Below are 17,257 nucleotides of genomic sequence, written 5' to 3' on the forward strand. Positions count from 1 at the left end.
CTCTGTGTGGTGAGATTTTAATTTTCTTCATTCTTCTTTTGAAACTTTTAGGTTTTCTCTAATGAGCATATTGCATTTTATGATTAGAGATGTATATATTTGTGGGATGTAATGGGCTTCAATTCATGCAGCCGGGAAGTGGTTATTACGGGCCAATAGGATTATGGGTGATTTTTCTCCTTATTTCTTTATACATCTTTGTGTTTTTCAAACTTTACACATTGAGATTTCTTTGAAATTGGCAAACAAACAGACAAATCATAAAATACTCGCTTGCATTTACGACTGTTCCAGGCAGGGAAATATCCTTGGCAGTAGAGCTGAAGCAGAATCTAGACTCTTCTCACTCACTGCTCTGTGTCCATCCTGGGCTTTGTACCTGTCCCCCCAGCCTCTGCCACCACCAATTCTCTAGGTTTTAATTACACTTGAATCTGTTTAAACCTAAAGAAACATGAAATTGGGATTCTTTTGTAGCTTACAGAAGAATGGCTTGGCTCAGTTTGTTCTCGAAACCTGTTTTCTACCCCCCTGCCAAGTTAAAATGGCCTACTGTGGATTCTATTTAATTGAGGCAAACATGCCTGTGGTCAGGACACTGGTGACCTAGAAGGCACATTTCCCTGACGTTGCTCCAGGATCTGAACTGTGTCTTCCTTCCTATGCCTGCCCTTTCCTGGAGCTAATCACTCTTCTGTCTTTGAAGGCCATCACCTCTCCAAGTGTCCTTGCTAGGAGCAAAGGCCCTGGCATCTCTGGTCAGAGCTACTTGGGTTCTTTGTGGGATTTACCACTTGGTGGGGCTTCATCCCTGTCCAGCTCATCATCTTACACACCCCCAAGCCCAGTAACCCTTGTTCCCTGAGATCGCTCAGTCTCTGTAATCCAGAAGACCTGGAACTGACTCCTATGCAAACTTGAGCTCGGTGCTGTACTTCTCTCAGCCTCCTTTCTGTATCTACAGAGGGTATGTAACACTGACTTGACCCAGGTGCTCAGAGGATTAAAATAAGATGCCCTGTTATATAAAGCTTTGAACACAAAACAGATCATCTTTCTTCTTCCCTGTCCAGCATCTTCCTTCTTTCCTGACTCAGGAGCCCTCCCTAGTCTGCTTGCATCATGCATCTCAGCCAGTTTCAGCAGGTCAATCCTCATAAATGCACTTTCCTCAAAGGACAACTATGGGAATTACCTGAGAGACAGCTCTGAATGTGGGCCAGGTGCTTGGCATGTCTGAATTCTCTTCTACATGATCCTCACCATGGATAGTTCTGTGAAATAAGTTACAATCAATTCCATTTACAGGCCACTGAGGCACAGAGAAGTGATATGACAAATGTAGTTTCTTAGTGGGGATTTTGTGTTTAATCACATTTTTCCACCTCCTTTCTGCTCAGTTCTTCTTTCCCTCCCTTCACTGAGGATTCTTCCAAGTTCACAAAAATGAAAATCTTCCTGAAACAGGAAGGCAAATAATTACGAATCCCCATCCTGGGCCAAATCGCTGACAATCACCTCATTTATTTGGACTCTAGTGGGTTCTTGATTACTATGCTTAAAGCCAATTCCTCCAAAAGCCAATTAATGTAAATTTCATGTTTACCACAGTAACAGTGGTTTTTGGTCAATGGGATAGTGTCAACCTCTTTGGGGAGTTTCTAGATCCTTTTTAGTATCTTTTCCTACTTTGGGAACTCTTGAACATTTCAAGCTGCTTCAAAAAAACTTTTTAAAAAAGCTAATTCACATAGGGTCGTTCTATCTTAATTTCAAGAAAACAAGCACATTTTGAGTTAATATAACTAGGAGGCAAGGCCATAAAAAACCAGGGAATGATCATGAAGGGGAAATGACAGATTGCCCTAGCATGTGGCCTTGGGCAAGTTACTTAAGCCTCAGTTTTTCCTCATCTGTAAAATAGGGGTAATAATGTCTGTCTGGGAAATATGGGGATGTTTAATGATTAACTTCAGTGACACAAATTATGCAAAGCACAGCAAACATGTAGTAAACACTCAGTTATGCACAAGAACAATAATTTTTTTTATTGGAGAAGATGATTACAGCCTTGCACATTTTTCTGCCACTTAAGTATCTTTGCTTCTGCTTGGCCTGGAGAAGACAGAAGATGCTTAGAATTTGGGATGAAGGGACTTGGAAGTATAAATGAGGCCCCTTCCTTCTGCAAATTATAAACCTGCTGTTAGACCCTGTTCTATTGTACCATACACTGAAATGCATTCCAGATGCACTAAAGAATTGAAATTAAAAAAAAATCAAACCATAAAGGGGAAAAGACTTGAGTATTTATCAGACCTGTGGGGATAAAAAACTGGTTAAACTTAGAAGCATCAGAAAAGAAGACAAAGAAAGAGATGGGCAGAATTGAGTGCAGAAAACTTTAGTACATCTGTACATAAAAAAGGAAAGGAAAATGTATACAGCAAAAGTGATGGGCAAAGGCATCATATCTTTATTATGTAAAGAGCTTGTGCTATATGTATGTATATATGTATGGAAAGAGATGAGAAAGTTATTCAGACCCTACCAGATCAATGAACAGAGAATTCAAATAAATAATTCACAAATGAACAAATATATTTGGGGATAAAAAAGGAGAAAGTAATCTAATTGGCAATCCAAGAAATTAGTTATCACTTTTCTACATCAAATAGCACTGATTTTTAAAATAATGATACCTAGTGTCAAAGAAGGTGAAGTGGAATAGACACTGATAGTAGGAATGTAAATCAGCCTAAACCTTTATAGTATCAGGTGTTGTAAAAGAAATCATCTAGTATACGGTTTGGGGAAAACTGGAGAAAAAAAATTAAATTGGACCCCACCTTAAAGCACTTATAAAGGTGGATTCCAAGTGGATTAAACACCTAAATGTGAAAGGTAAATGCCCAATAATTATCTTGCAGTTTGATCAACAAGTTCCACTTCTGGGAATTTAATGGCTGGGGCTCATTGAATCTGGTTTCTGGTACAGGAACTTAGTAGCCGTGTGGCCTTGGACAGGACATTTTGTTTCTCTGAGTCTCAGTCCTCTCATCTGTAAAATGAAAACCTACCTTACGGGTAATGTATGTAAAACACCTGGCACAGGTAGGTGTCTTTGACAAAGGTGGGTAATTATTCCTTGCCGCCTGGGTCCATAGTTAGATCAACTTTTGTGGCCTCTCTTGTGTCGGTATGGTCATGCAAGTGAGTTCTGGCCACTGGAAAGCAAGCAAAATTGATGAGTGCACTTCTAGGTCTCTCACACATAATCCCAAATTTGCTTTCCCAACCATGGCTGAATAAAGAGCATCTGGGGCCACGCAAGAGGGTGGTACTTCAGGTTGGATGGAACCTGAGTCCCTGAATCACTACATAGAAGGCTACTTGGCCAAGAACCCCTCATGAGGCTTTATGAGCATAAGTTTTAAACTTCTATGGGGTTAAGCCACTGAGATTTGGAGATTCTTTATTATAGCAGCTAGCAATACTTAATCCTAACTAACAGAGTGCCCAATAATTATCTTGCAGTTTGATCGACAAGTTCCACTTCTAGGAATTTAATGGCTGGGGCTCATTGAATCTGGTTTCTGGTACAGGAATGCAAGCTTTCTTAATCCAGTCATTAGTTAAAAGAGCACATTAGAAGATATCCAGAGACGTGGCAAAGAAAAACGGATTCTGTTAGTTGACCTAAGGTTTTGTTCTAAATTGTTAAACTTGGGATTTGCACATTCTGGGTTTGGGATTGGCTAGAGTGTTTTGACTAGACTAGACTAGAGCTCAAAAAATATTCAAAGGATAAGCCAAAATAAAAGTAGAAAAGGGAAAATATGGAAGTAATCAAATTGTCTCTATCAGCTGATAATGGTCTGTCTGTGGGCACACAGCCAAAAAATGTTAACTCTGGCCAGCCACTCCCACACCCCAGGTAATCTCCTGTAACAGACAACTGTGACAGCTAGTCTGGGGAAGGGAGGGCACAGCTCAGGGGGGCACTGAGTCAAAGGTAATTTCTCTTACTGTGTGCCTCCAGCCTTGATTCCTAAAGAATACCGAAGCCTGTGTGTGTGTGTGTGTGTGTGTGTGTGTGTGTGTGTGTGTGTGTGTGTATGCCTCCAAATATCTCACTAAGAAAATCATTTTAAATGCAGAAAAATATTTATGCAAAAGAATATATAGGGCAGTATTATTTACATAATGAAAAACTTCAGAAGCAACTGAAATGCCTGGGGCCATATCTCTGGTTTCCTACCCAATAGCTATTCCCCTTTCTTCCTTAGAAAACAGTATCCCAATTTTGTTCTGACTCCAAAAGCTAAGTCAGGATTATTCTAACCTAATCTTTGTCCTTTGGTTCCTTCTTGTTAATAGTTGGTCTAGGATTGGACATATGATTCTGTAAGGGAAAGTTTGCTAGGGGCTTTTTAGAAAGAAAAAAGACAGAGGCACTCAGGGAAAATGGCCTTTCCTCTTATTACTTCATTCCCTTGGCAGTTTGGGGTCTGCTGATGAAGATGTGATTCCTGGGGATGCTGCAGCCACCTTGTCACTATGAGGATAAGGTCAGATAGACTCACAGAGACATCAATCCAGAGCTATTGAGCCTCTGAACCAACCTGGAAGCTTGTTAAGTGAAATAATTATGTCTTTTCTGTTCAGTTTTATTTAGGTGTTCTGTCCTAGGTTCACCCTGTGGTGTTACTGGAGTGAAGTGGGCGGAAAAATCCTTGGAAAACTAAATTAATATACTTGAAGTCACCTAGACACAGTACCCAACTCTCCTTGGGGAAGTCAAAAGGCAAAAGCCTGTGTGGTCTGCCCATGAGAACTGATGAAAAAGGGAATAGTGCACTAAGAGTGGGCTGTTCTTCCACACTTTGGTGGGCCAAAAAATGTTGTTTCCTCATGGGCTAAGTAGGTATCTCACCATTCCCTTTTTGCTCTTCCATATTTTCAACACTCAATTAATCAGTCTCCTGTATTAAGTCTTCTCTGTTTGAAATGTCTAGCATGGTTTCTGTTTTCCTAACTGAATCTTCATTGATACATCCTTCTTCCTAAGGGCTGATGTGAAGAATTTCCAGGTGAGACCAGCACTGTGGAAAGGAAAGAAGCTAAATTAGATGAGAGATTGCAGTTTTGATAGTAGATATTGCTAAGTTTTTAATAGCTGAAAATGAGGCTATTCTAATGCATGTAATTGATTAGGAAATCCAAGATAATCACCTGCAGGCAGGGGAGAGAGATCTAACAGATCAGGCTTGAAAGGAAATAGTGACAAAGAAACCAGTCAACAACATAAAACAGTGTTGAAGAAAAAGACAACTAGGCCCAAAATGGAGTCACTTAGGCTAAGCCCCATGTTACCAAACTAAGACTTAATTACAGTTTAGCTCTCTCAGAAATGGAGTCTTAAGCCAGTCAGTCAGGAATTGCCTGATTAGCCCTAGTTAGGTAATCTGCCTAATACATCCCTGCCATCCCCTAAAAGAAAGTAACTTTTCAATAACCAACCCACCTTTTATTTTGCCTAGTATAACGCCCTTAGTCCTGCTCCCTTCTGCCTATAAAAGTCAGTCGTTTTGTGTGCCACCTTGGAGCTCCTTTCTATCATCTAGAGCAGATGCTGCTGTCTGCTTTGAATCAATTTTTGCTCAATAAATTCTTCATATTTTTCATAGGCTTTAGTTTATCTTTTAACAAAGAAATGTGTTACACCACAGAAAAACATGTTAGTAGGAATTGTACCTTGAAAGCTGCCAGCAAATCTGGTCATCTGACTTGTTTGTTTGGTTCAATCAGTGTTTCTGTCATTCAGGGTTTTTCAACAATGGCATTATTGATATTTTAGACCGGACATTTCTTTGCTGGTGGGGTGGCATGGTGCTCTCCTGAGTATGTGGGATGTTTCGCAGCATCTCTAGCCACTAGAAGCCAGTAGTGCCCTCTGGTTATGATATTAAAAAATGTTTCCAGACACTGCCAAATATCTGAGGGAGTGGGGAGTGGGTGACAAAATTAAACAGTGCTTTAATTGGACATTGTGCATGTTAAAAAAAATGTAGATTTTCAACCTCCCTTGAAACCTCTGAAGGGAAAACCTTCAGATTGGTAAAAAAGAGCCTACATTTCTACTTGGCTGCAATCTACCACTGCTGATGGGATAGTATGATTTATGATAAGAAATATATATCTGGTCTTCATCCCATTCCTGGCACAGAGCTCCAAAAACCCTTGAAAGGAGAGCAATAAAGGTGTCTTTTGTTATGTTAATGAAGTGACTTTTGGACCTTACCTAAGGATGGGAGCTGGTTGCCAAGGGCATCAGCCATGTGATTAGAGGTTGGAACTTCAGTCCCACCCCCAGATGCCCTGGGAGGGGAGAAGAGCTGGAGATTGAGTTCAGTCTCCAGTGGCCAATGATTTAATCTATCATGCCTGTGTAATGAAGCCACCATAGAAACCCAAAAAGACAGGACTCAGAGGGCTTCTGGGTTGGGAAACACAGGGACATTTGGGGAGACTGGCACACCTGGAGAAGGCATGGAAGCTCTGTGCCTTTTCCCCATACTTGTCCTATGTGTCTTCCATCTAGCTGTTCCTGAGTTATAGCCTTTTGTAATAAACTGGTAAACTAGTAAACAAACTGTTTTCCTGAGTTTCATGAGACTCTCTAGCAAATTAGTTAAACCCAAGGGGTTGTGAGAACCTCCGATTTGTAGTCAGTTGGTCAGAAGCACAGGTGACAACCTGGACTTGCAATAAGCATCAGAAGTAATTGGGAGAGGACAGTCTTGTAGGACTGAGCCTTTAACCTGTTGAATCTGATGCTATCTCCAGGTAGCTAGTGTCAGAACTCAGTTAATTGCTTGGTGGAAGAAAATGCACATTGGAGCTAATTACCAGTGCTCCTATTAGATTGTTACCTATTATCTAGTGATGCTTAACAAATTACCCCAAAACTTAGTGGCTTAGGACATTTATTATCTCACAGTTCCCATGGGTCAGGAATCTGGGCTCAGCTTAGTAGGAGTCTCTGGCTCAAGGTCTCTCACCAGGCAGCATTCAAAGCTCGACTAGAAAAGGATTTGTTTCCAAGCTAGTCAATGTCGCTGTTGGCGGGATTCCATTCCTCATGGGCATTGGACTGAAGACCTAGGCAACTTGCTGACTGTTGACCAGAAGCCACCCTGGTTCCTTAACCCCGGGACTCTCCATATGACAGTTCACAACATGGCAACTTGATTCATCGGAGGAAGTAAACAAGAAGAATCAGAGAGAGACAAAGAGAGAATGTGTATGCATGCCTGAAGCCACAGTCTTTAATAGTCTGATCTCAGAAGTGTTATCTATCCCTTCTGCTTTATTCTGTTTGCTAGCAGTGAGTCACTGAGTTTAGCTCACGATCAGCATGAGGGGATTTTACCAGGGCATGAATACCAAGAGCTGGGGATCACTGGGAGACATCACAGAAACCGCTGTGTTCCTTTCCTAGGCTGCTGTAACAAATTACTCAAACCGGTGGCTTAGAACAACAGAAATTATTGTCTCACAGTTCTGAGGGCTGCAAGTCCAAAATCAAGATGTTAGCTGGGCCAGGCTCTCTCTGAACGCTCTAGGGAAAGATCTTTCCTTGCTCTTTCTAGCTTTTGCTGGTTGCCAGCAATCCTTGGTGTTCCTTGGCTTGTAGACACATCATTTTGGTTTCTGCTTCCCTTGTCACCTGGTGTTCTCCCTATGTATCTGTGTCCAGATTTCTTTCATTTTATAAGTACATTGGTCATTGGATTATGGTATATTCTAATCCAGTATGACCTCACCTCAACTGGATTACATTTGTAAACACCCTATTTCCAAATAACATCACATTCACAGATACTGGGGATGAGGGCTTCAATCTTCCTTTGGGTGTGAAGGGTGCAAAATTCAACCTACAAGTCCTGCCCACCATAGACATAGCATATGCATCACTGTTGAAGAGTGGACCTGAACATGGGACAGTGGTGCTTGTCTACTCTGTGGGGATGCTTCATTGACCGAGATCCTTACACAATCGCAAATGCGCCTGGAAGGTGAGCTGTCCCTCTGGTGCTCTGTGCTTCAGCTCCAGACTCCAGTCCTTCCATGCACACACATAGGCTCAGCTCTTGCTGCCTGTGCCTTCCCCTGCTGTGGTGTTTCTCACTCCGATTTCATGGTCTGCCTCTTGCTAGTCTCCTTGTCTTTGAGCAACTTGAGGTCAGGGACCTCAGCTGGTTCATTTCTGAGTTCCCAATACCTGGCACTGGGCCTGAAACCACATGAGTTGATGGGTCAATTGGATGAGTCAATAAATGCATAAATGGACAGCCAAAATGTATGGTATTCAACATAAAAAATAAGAAAAGACTGGGGAGCATTCACAGCCTGGAGACCAAGGATCTATCATGACTAAATGCAATGTGGTGTCCTGGATGGGAGCCTAGAACAGAAAGAGGACATTCGTGAAAAAGCTGATGAAATTCAAATAAAGTCAGTGCACTATGAGTAGTTCACTAGTGTCCAATGAATGTTCTTAGTTGAGATAAATGTTATGGAAGATGTTAACATTAAAGTGAACTGGGCACATTGCCTGTGGAAACTCTCTTACTATTTTTATAACTCTTGTAAATCTAAAATTATTTCAAAACAAAAACCCAAATAAATTAATGTTGTGAAAGGGCCAAAGCTAGAATTGTCCAGGGATTTACTCAGTTGGTGATTAAGTATGGACTTGAAAGAGAAGATGGAGGGACTTAGGATCAGGGGTCCATAGGGAACAAATATCTAGCCAGGATCCAGTAGAAGGAAGGAGGCAGCTTTGCTCAGTTTGGGGAAGCCCTCTTGGCTGTTCATCTGCAAAATGGGTGAAAAGCCCCGTGCCAAAAGGGGCCTTGACAGCACTGCAGGTGTAGCTGGGGTTGCCTGAAGCCCCCAGTCCCATGGACTGGAGCACTTTAGAGCCTTCTAAGATTTCTACAAATTTTCAGGAGTTTGAAGTCTCATCATCTGCCCTGCTTTTTGGCTTCTGCCCTAAGAATATGTGTTGTCCAAAAGCCTCATTTGCTGGATTCATCTCTCTCTCTCTCTCTCTCTCACACACACACACACACACACTCCACTGGGGAGTTTAGGAGAGTATCTGAAACCACGAGAAGCACAGGTCAAAGAGCCATCCGACATAGCAGAGCCTTCCACACCCTTGCTGGCTCCTTTCCTCACCTCTCTGCTGGCCTCTGCCCTCCCCTCCTCTCTCCCAGGCAGTCTGTGCAGGGCAGTCAAGCTCTCCTCTTGAAAGTCCTGCCTTCCAAAGTCCTCAGCATCTTACTTCCCCCAGTTCAGACCATATTAAAATACATTTCCCATCATAGGAGAAATGTTGACATTAGTTATTAAAATATCATTTGCTTTAGCTCCTTACAGGAACTGAAGCCAGTGCTGTCTCCTCTTGGGCTTGTTACAGCTATGGCTTTGATCTACAGTGTCTAGACAAACTTGTGGGTCAGAATCAGTTAGGAGAAGCCTGGCAATGTAATTATTTGCTGATGAAAAAGCACTGATATTTCCAATGATTTGAGTTAAAAATCATTCTACTTAGAGTATATCCAGGGCCAACCTGCAACAATGGCATCTTTCCTCATTTGCATGCTAATAGAGGAGGGAGGGATAGAATATGAAAGTAGCCCATGGAAATGTCACATGTCTGACAACCCTGTCACATGAGGGCCAACAGAAAATAGGTTGAGAGGTGCTGGGTCAGAGGATCAAGTAAGATGGTTACAAACTGTAAAATATTTAAGTGACGTTAATAACCAAGCCTGGAAGAGCCCTTAAAGATGAGCTGGTCCAGCCCCAGCTCCTGTCATTTTACAGATGGGGAAACTGAGGCCCATGGGAAGGAAGTGACATTCCCAAAGTCATACCAGCCTGGACTGGATCCCAGGGCTGCCTCCCATCCCCAGCACTTCAGAGTCTCTCTCATAACTAGAGACCCTCAGATGAAATAGGACAGCCATGGGGATTGCTTAGTGGCTGGCCACAAGGCCCTCTGTCTGCCCCCAGCCTATTTCTAACAAGGCCAAGAGGGGAGCACTGTTCTTGGTCACTCAGGGGCAGCATTGCTCTGTAGCATCTTTGCTGTCTTTTCTCCCTGGAGCATGTCTTCATTGATAATTTTAAGGATAATTAGGATGGAACACATGCACTCAGCTAATGTCCAGGTGAGAAAGGTTGGGCAAGTTGGGAAGATAGGGATTCTGGCCCTGTGGTGTCCTACTGCCAACCTTGGCCATGTATGTTACCTAAGCAGGCCTTGCTTTCTTCTGTAAAACCGGGACAGCTGCCGTGCTCTGGAGGTTGATGTGGAAGTGAGTGTCCCTGGCACACAGTGGCTGCTTCCTTAGCCTTCCCATGGTCCGCCCAGCCCAGAGCTCATGGCTTTGCTGCTTATGAGATGGGAACATGACTGCACCCTTTTCTTCCACTTCCACAGGTGTCTAGCTACTTTTCTTCCCTGCTTCTCCTCCCAAATAACTCTCCAGTTAGAGATGAAGGTACCACAGGCCTTTTGTGCCCAGGGTGAGTGTTGGAGTGGAGAGGAAAAGCACATTAATAAACTGGAATCTCGATTTGTAAAAAGAGCCCAGTTTGGACCATTGTATGGGTCTCTTTGAGGACGTCCCCTCACTCCAACCCCACAGTTTAACATCATGCCATTGGTAGTTCATTGGTACTTTAAATAACGGTGCATCTTAAAATTGATGGAATGTCTAGTCTAGGAACCATGTGTGGTACCTGAAGCAACCAAGTAGATCCACTGCCTTGTGTAACTAAGCCTCAGGAAGGAATGCTAATCAGGAGGCAAGGGGGCTTCAGGTACAGGGAGTCCGTTCTTCCTCTCGGCCTCCTTCTCTGTCTTCCTTTCTCCTTCCCACTCTCCCCAGCCCAGCCCACATTCCTCTCTCCCTCTCACCTCCACTCCCCTTTGTGTTATCTTGGCTATATCCCCTCAAGGTAGCTGCCCCACGCAGCTGGAGGCAGAGCCCAGGCAGCTCTTCCCCACTTCCAGACTTGTGGAATAGATAGCTCTTCCCCACCATGTCCAGTAAGAAAAGCCCCAGAATAGGGAGCAGATTAGGTCACATGCCCACCCCTGAACCCATCACTTCAGAGCCTTGGCCACATCCCATCCCTGGGGCTAGGAGAGCGGAGCGCTCTGAGTGCCAGTCGCCAGCAGACCCAAACGGCTGCTACGGAGGAAGAAAGCTGTTCTTCTGGGCAGACCACACAAGAAAAGTCCACTGTCTTCAGGGCTGGATCTGGGAGCTCCCCGGCAACGAGGAGCCTGGTCCAAGAGCTCATGGCATCTTCCCTTTGTGCTCCTCACCAAGTCAAGATAACCTGGTCACTTGTGCTTTAAAACTCAGTAACTATAATTATTATTTATTACTATGGCCCCAACTTAGACTACATACTTACAAAGGACAAGCAGGCTTTCCTCCATTTCTTTTAGACAGAGGTCTTTTTGCAATAGGTAGTCACTAAATTGTTCCAGGCATTACTAATAGCTAGTACTTATTGAGCCCTTGCAGTGGGACCGGCACAGTTCTAAGTACATTGCTTGGGTTAGGCATTTAATCCTCAAGACCACCCAGCGAGGCAGCTACTGTTATTATCCCCATTTTACAGTTGAAACAAAGCAGAGGGAAGTTGAGTTACTTGTAGAGTAAGGAAGTGGGAGACGAGGAATTCAGAGGCAGGCAGCTGGGTGCCAGCACCCAGGTCCTCCAGCACCAGGTGCTGGTTGGGGGGTTGGGTGCAGGGAAAAGTTTATCCACAGAATCCTACTGAGCAGAGGCATATCCTGGCATCTGAGCTCCTGCTACCCTCCAAATGGCCAGCTGGGCTGCCAGGACAGCAGGGAGCTGGAATCCACACAGATTTTATTTTAATCCTTGATAATAATAGTTACCATTTGTTGGCACTGGTTTTAAGAGCTTAAATTATATGATCTCATTTTTTTTCTAAACAACTCATTTTGAAGATGAGAAGTCAGAGGTCCAGAGAGGGTGAGTAACTTCCTAGAGACGCCCAGCTCCAACATCCAAACTCCTGAGCATGCATTTCTTCCCAGAGCAAAGAACCCCCAGTCCAGTCTTGAGTAAGGGAGTGGGGATGGCCAGAAAGAGAGCCTTGGGAAGGCAGACTTTCTTTCTATGCCCACATTCCCACGCCCACTCCCACCTGACAATGGCCATGCCTCCGGGGCAGGGCTGAGAGAAGCTGCCGGATTCCTCCCAGGCTCCTAAACTTATCCTAGCCCTGAGTCTCCAAGTGTCTGGAAACAATGCCACCACAATTTAGGGTAACTGTGTGTGTGCCTGTACGTGGACCGTTTCCACCCCTCCACTGCACCACAGCTAACACTGTGATGTGATGTGCATAGAACCGCCTCCACTGGATCAATGTGTCATGATAATCACAGCTACCTCTTACCAAATGCCTAGCATAGGCAGGGCACTGTGCTAAGGGCAGTGGAAATTCCCTCACTCAGTCTTTCTAAAGACGCTTTATAACGAGTGTTCAGGAAACTGAGATGCAAGGAGGTAGAGTAAGGAATGTGGCCAAGGCTGCACAGTCACCAGGTGGCAGAGCTGGGACCCAAACCTGGGTCAGATTGACTTCAAAGTCCATGATTTCAATGCCAACTTTATGCTGCATATTAGCCTGTACCAAGACAACAGAGATCAGGAAGGCACAGTCCTTGTTCCCAAGAAGCTCAGTGTCCTGTAGCAGGGACACCTGAATGAACACATTGCAACTGGGTGAAGGTAGGAGGAATGACAGGTGCGGGGCTGGGTCCTGGAGTTGCCCAGGGGAGGCAAGTGTCAGCCTGGATGATGTATTCTTCATGACTCAATGGCAAAGGGGGAAAAGACAGGGCTGTGGCAGACAGTGATTGGCTCATGGTTCCAAAAAGTTCAGGGGATGGCTTCAAGCATGGCTTGATCCAGCAATCAAAGAACGGTAACAGGAGTGTCTTTGCAGTTTCAGGCTGAACTTCCAGCCGTGTTGATTTTACTTCTAAGAAGTCTCCCTGACAGGAGGACATCCACCAGAGGCAGCTGTTCCACATGCTACAAGGTCAACATGCTCAGCAGCCCCAGTGGGGCAGAGTCCCTGATTACTTTCAACTTCAGCCCAGTTCCCAGGATTGGGTGTCACTGGGTTTGCTCAGGTCTCATTCAATCAGTTTGGCAAGAAAGGTAGAATCATCGATCAGCTGTCGGCCAGGTCTGAGACACCTGCTCACTCCTGAGACTAAAGGAGGGAGCCAGCCCCCTGCACACTGGGGAGCTGGCACTGGGAGAAGGGGCAGCAGGTCCTGAGTGGGCAACACCAGTGCCCGCCCAAAGTCGGTCAGGTGAGGGAGACTTCACAGCAGAGGACCCCTGGGAACCTGGTTCTGAGGGACAAAGAGAAGCATGCTGGGCAGAGCCTGCGCGAGGAAAGGGTGCTGCCTATCAGAGGGAACAGCCTGTGCCTGGCCGTGGAAGTGTGAGCTAATAGTTTGGCATAGCTGGAGGCCTGAGCATACATGGGACAGGAACATGAGATGTGGCGGAGAGGAGCAGGCAAGGGACTGCACGCCTGGGGCCATAGTAGGAGCTTGAACTTGCTCCTGAAGGCACCCCAGGGAGGTAGAGCCTGACAGTCAAGGGCAAGGGCTCTGGGCTGGACCTCCAGCACTGCCCCTCCCTCTCTGGGCAACTCTGTCTGATTCTCAACCTCTCTATCTGTGAAATGGGGAGGATATGGTCCAGCCTACACAGAATTGAACTGAGGGCAAAATGAGACAAATTCATGATAAACACAGAGGCTGTATAGTAAGTACTCATGGACACAGACATTACTGTGGATGGATTTTAAGCATCAGAGGAACATGCCCCAATCCATACTCTAGAGAGCCTCCTCTGGGACAGGACGGAAGATGGAAGCCAGGAGACGCACTAGAAGAGTGATGGCTCGGGTCCTGGTGGGAGAGAACGGAACCCTCTGAGGAGACGCAGAGCCCAGGACAGGTGGGACCGTGCCTCCCCCGCACGTGGCAAGGATGGGATGGAGGGTGAGGGAAGGATGCAGGACAAAAGTAAACAGAAAGACAAAAATTTGTCCTTGACCTTGGATCCCTTAACTTCTCACTTTTGAACAAGTAGATTTTCTCAAAAAAAAAATTCAACCGATTTCCCTAGTTTTTTTCTTTTCCTCTTTCTAATACCCCCCCAAAAATCCCTAGACAGTTTGATTCCCAGTTTTGAAATTTTAAAAGAGTTTCATTTTCAGCCTGAATGTGCTTTGCAGGTTCCACTGTTCATCTGCCCCACCTGAGAAGCTAGGCCCCGGGGGTTCAGTGAGAGGGGGGCTCGGGCTGGTTCGGGCGGATGTACGAGTGACGCTATTCACCAGGATGAGTCTGAACCTTAATTAAGTGTTCAGGACTCAAGTTCTAATGAATCCTCAGCAAAAATAAATGAAGAAGAGGAAGAACAGGAAGCGGAGGAGGAGGTGATGGCGGACGAGGAGAACAGAAACAACAGCGGCCATAACAAAATCAAAGTAAACAGAAATTTGACCAGAAAAGCCACTTAACAGAATCTTTCACAAGAGCTATTTGATGTCTAAGAGTAAATAATAAGGAAGCTGACACTGTACTAAACTCTCATTTCAAAGCCATTTTTACAATCATTAGTTCATCAGTGAATGAATTTGGAACATATGGATCATATTTCACTAGCATCACATGATTTTAAATCAGAGGAAAATGGCTGTGGGGAAAACAAACCAAGAAAGGACCACTTTAAAAAAAAACATTTTATTTTTTTGTTTTCTAAGGCCTTCAGCTTGATAACTGGATGAAATGAAGTTGGACATAGATAGGATCAGGTTGTTCATCAGGTTTAATGAGAATTTACACCTCGGGTTTCCATTACAGCACCCAAGCTTCCCTGGGTGGAAACGCTAGAGGGAAGGAAGGAATGAACAGGTACAGGTACCTGTCCAGGTACCCAATAAATCTCAGTGAGAATTTCCCTGGGGAACCAGCTGCTGGGCACAACAAGCCAAATGCCCCTGGATGCTTGATATCAAAGTGCAGTGGACAGTCAGAAGAAGGACTTTGAGGTTCATGGCCTTTTGTATTGCTCTCTGCTGGCAGGATGTGGGCAATGCCCCCAGACACCTAAGGCCTCATTATTAATAACAGAAACGATAATAGTCGAAGCTTGTTGAACTGTTGCTATATGCCAGGCCATATTCAAATACTTGACATTCCTTAACTCATTTAATCTTCTCAGACTCTATGTCCTCTCTTTCCCTTTATAGATAGGAAAGGGGGTGCAGGAAGGCCCCGCAAGCTATCCACGATTACCCGTAATTACATGGTGAAATGCATCTTCAAACCCAGGTAGCTGGGCTCTTACCCACTAAGCTGGAATGCCGCCCCAAGCATGGTGGAGGTCTGGAGAGCTTCCCTCTCCTTGTCACCCAGCACCCATGGGGAGGCTTTAAAGCATTCCTCTCCAGTGTACCCCAGGGCTGCCATGCGCTTGTGTTTCTCCCAAAGATGAGATCTCCTGGAAACACCAACTTCAAGGCCAGGCCTGGCGTCAGCATGCTCTTCCTGGGCCCTGGAGAATGAGTCCCCCACTGATCTTGCCTCCCTCCCCGCCTGCACGGGCTGACAGAGCGCGGAGCCCTTCATGGAGGTAGGAAATGTCAGCGGGCAGCACACACTTCCCCAAGAAAGCATCACTTCTCTTCAATGACTAGGATCTTCCAGGGCGACAAAGGGCCTAGGCCCCAAGGACGGTGGGAAAAGAGGCCTCCAGGTTGCCTTTTGCGGTCCCCCCACTCCTCCTTCCTCACTGCTCTCCAAATACACCAGCCCTCCTTCTGTCCCCAAAAGTACAAGGAAGTTTCCTGCTTCCCAGCTTTGCCAATGCTGGCCCCTCAGCCTACAGAGCCCTTCCCTTCAGGCCACAGATTCAGTGCCTCCCTCCACTGACCACCTTGTCCCAGGGGGCCCCTTTATTCTCTCGGCCCCTTTACTCTCTTGCTGCCCTGGCTTTTCCCCTTCTGCTGCCTTAACCCCAGTTTGTAATTGCAAGCTAATTTGCTCACTGGGTGTTGATTCTCTCTCCCCTTTGTCTGTGCCCTCTAGCAAGTCTTGCACAGAGTCTGCAACAAAACAGGATGGAGCCCAGAGCCCTAGTGAGCCTAGAACATCTGCAAGTGCTCGAGAGCTATTTCACTGAACTAAGGGTATCAGTCAGATTGTAATCTTGGAGTGGAGCTCTGAAGAGAGAATTTTCTCTTCATTTTCTATCTCTGGGACTTTATACTCTGGGGGAGCTGGACTGGGGTCCTGGGAGGTACAAAAATTTATTTTCATTTTATTCCAATTTGACAAATGCATAGGTGGGGAACCTGTGACATGGAACCCGGAAGTACTAGCCCTGCCCTCTGGGAGCTCCGAGTCCCAGGTGGGACACTGACGCAGACTGCCCAGCTTGAGGGAGGCATCCAGGAAAACTGCCAGCGGAGTCTGGACAGGTGAGCATGACCTTGCTCCGCAAGGAAGGGGGCAGGATGTCCCAGGCAGACAGGCAGAAGAGGCAAAGGCCTAGAGGTGAGAGAGATCATGCATATTTATGGGACCTCCCATGGTTTGGCATGACTAGCATGGAAAAGGTGGCAGAGGATGAGGGTGGAGAGCCAGGCCACAGCCAAATCCTCAGATGCATCAGATCCATGCAGGGCGGTCTCCTGAAGGTTTCCACCCCATAGTCTAATTGCGTCCTCCTGTTGGTAGAGTGGCCAGTGTGGAGGAGACAAGACTTGGGGACCAGGAGAACAAGAGGGGGCAAGTGAACAGATCTGAGGGCTAGCCAGAGGTAGGCCTGAGGGACTGGGCTTTAGATGGCACATTCAGGGAGAGGAAGAAAGTGCCAGAGCCTCAGCCCGTTCCTGCAGAAGCACTACCCTTAGCGATCCCCTGGCTTGTGCTGCAGACACACAGCTGAACAGGCGTTGTCCCCAAGGTCCTGACCTCACTGCGCACTGGCCGCAGGACACAGCTCAATTCTGCTCCGGGGCGGACTTGCTGGAAGAGCCCGAATGGCAAGGCCTTTCAACGTCATCAGCACAGAGCCAAAGCAGCTCCTCTCACCCA

The 17,257-nt window shown here is 45.7% G+C and overlaps 1 long non-coding RNA gene across 2 annotated transcripts; it reads right to left on the reverse strand.

Annotated features, from left to right (window-relative positions):
* Positions 1 to 1,971: 1,971 nt before the first annotated feature.
* Positions 1,972 to 12,094, reverse strand: LOC118911997 (uncharacterized). Of its 2 annotated transcripts, XR_008993704.1 has the most exons (5): positions 11,746 to 12,094; positions 5,758 to 5,999; positions 4,937 to 5,105; positions 3,081 to 3,227; positions 1,972 to 2,185 (listed from the first exon to the last, which is right to left on the reverse strand). It is a non-coding gene; the product is annotated as an uncharacterized LOC118911997 (long non-coding RNA). The 2 variants fall into 2 exon arrangements; XR_005024686.2 differs by lacking the exon at positions 11,746 to 12,094 and having other exon boundaries at positions 5,758 to 10,365.
* Positions 12,095 to 17,257: the final 5,163 nt, after the last annotated feature.

Source organism: Manis pentadactyla, chromosome 2 (genome assembly GCF_030020395.1).
Source record: "Manis pentadactyla isolate mManPen7 chromosome 2, mManPen7.hap1, whole genome shotgun sequence".
Classification (NCBI taxonomy): domain Eukaryota; kingdom Metazoa; phylum Chordata; class Mammalia; order Pholidota; family Manidae; genus Manis; species Manis pentadactyla.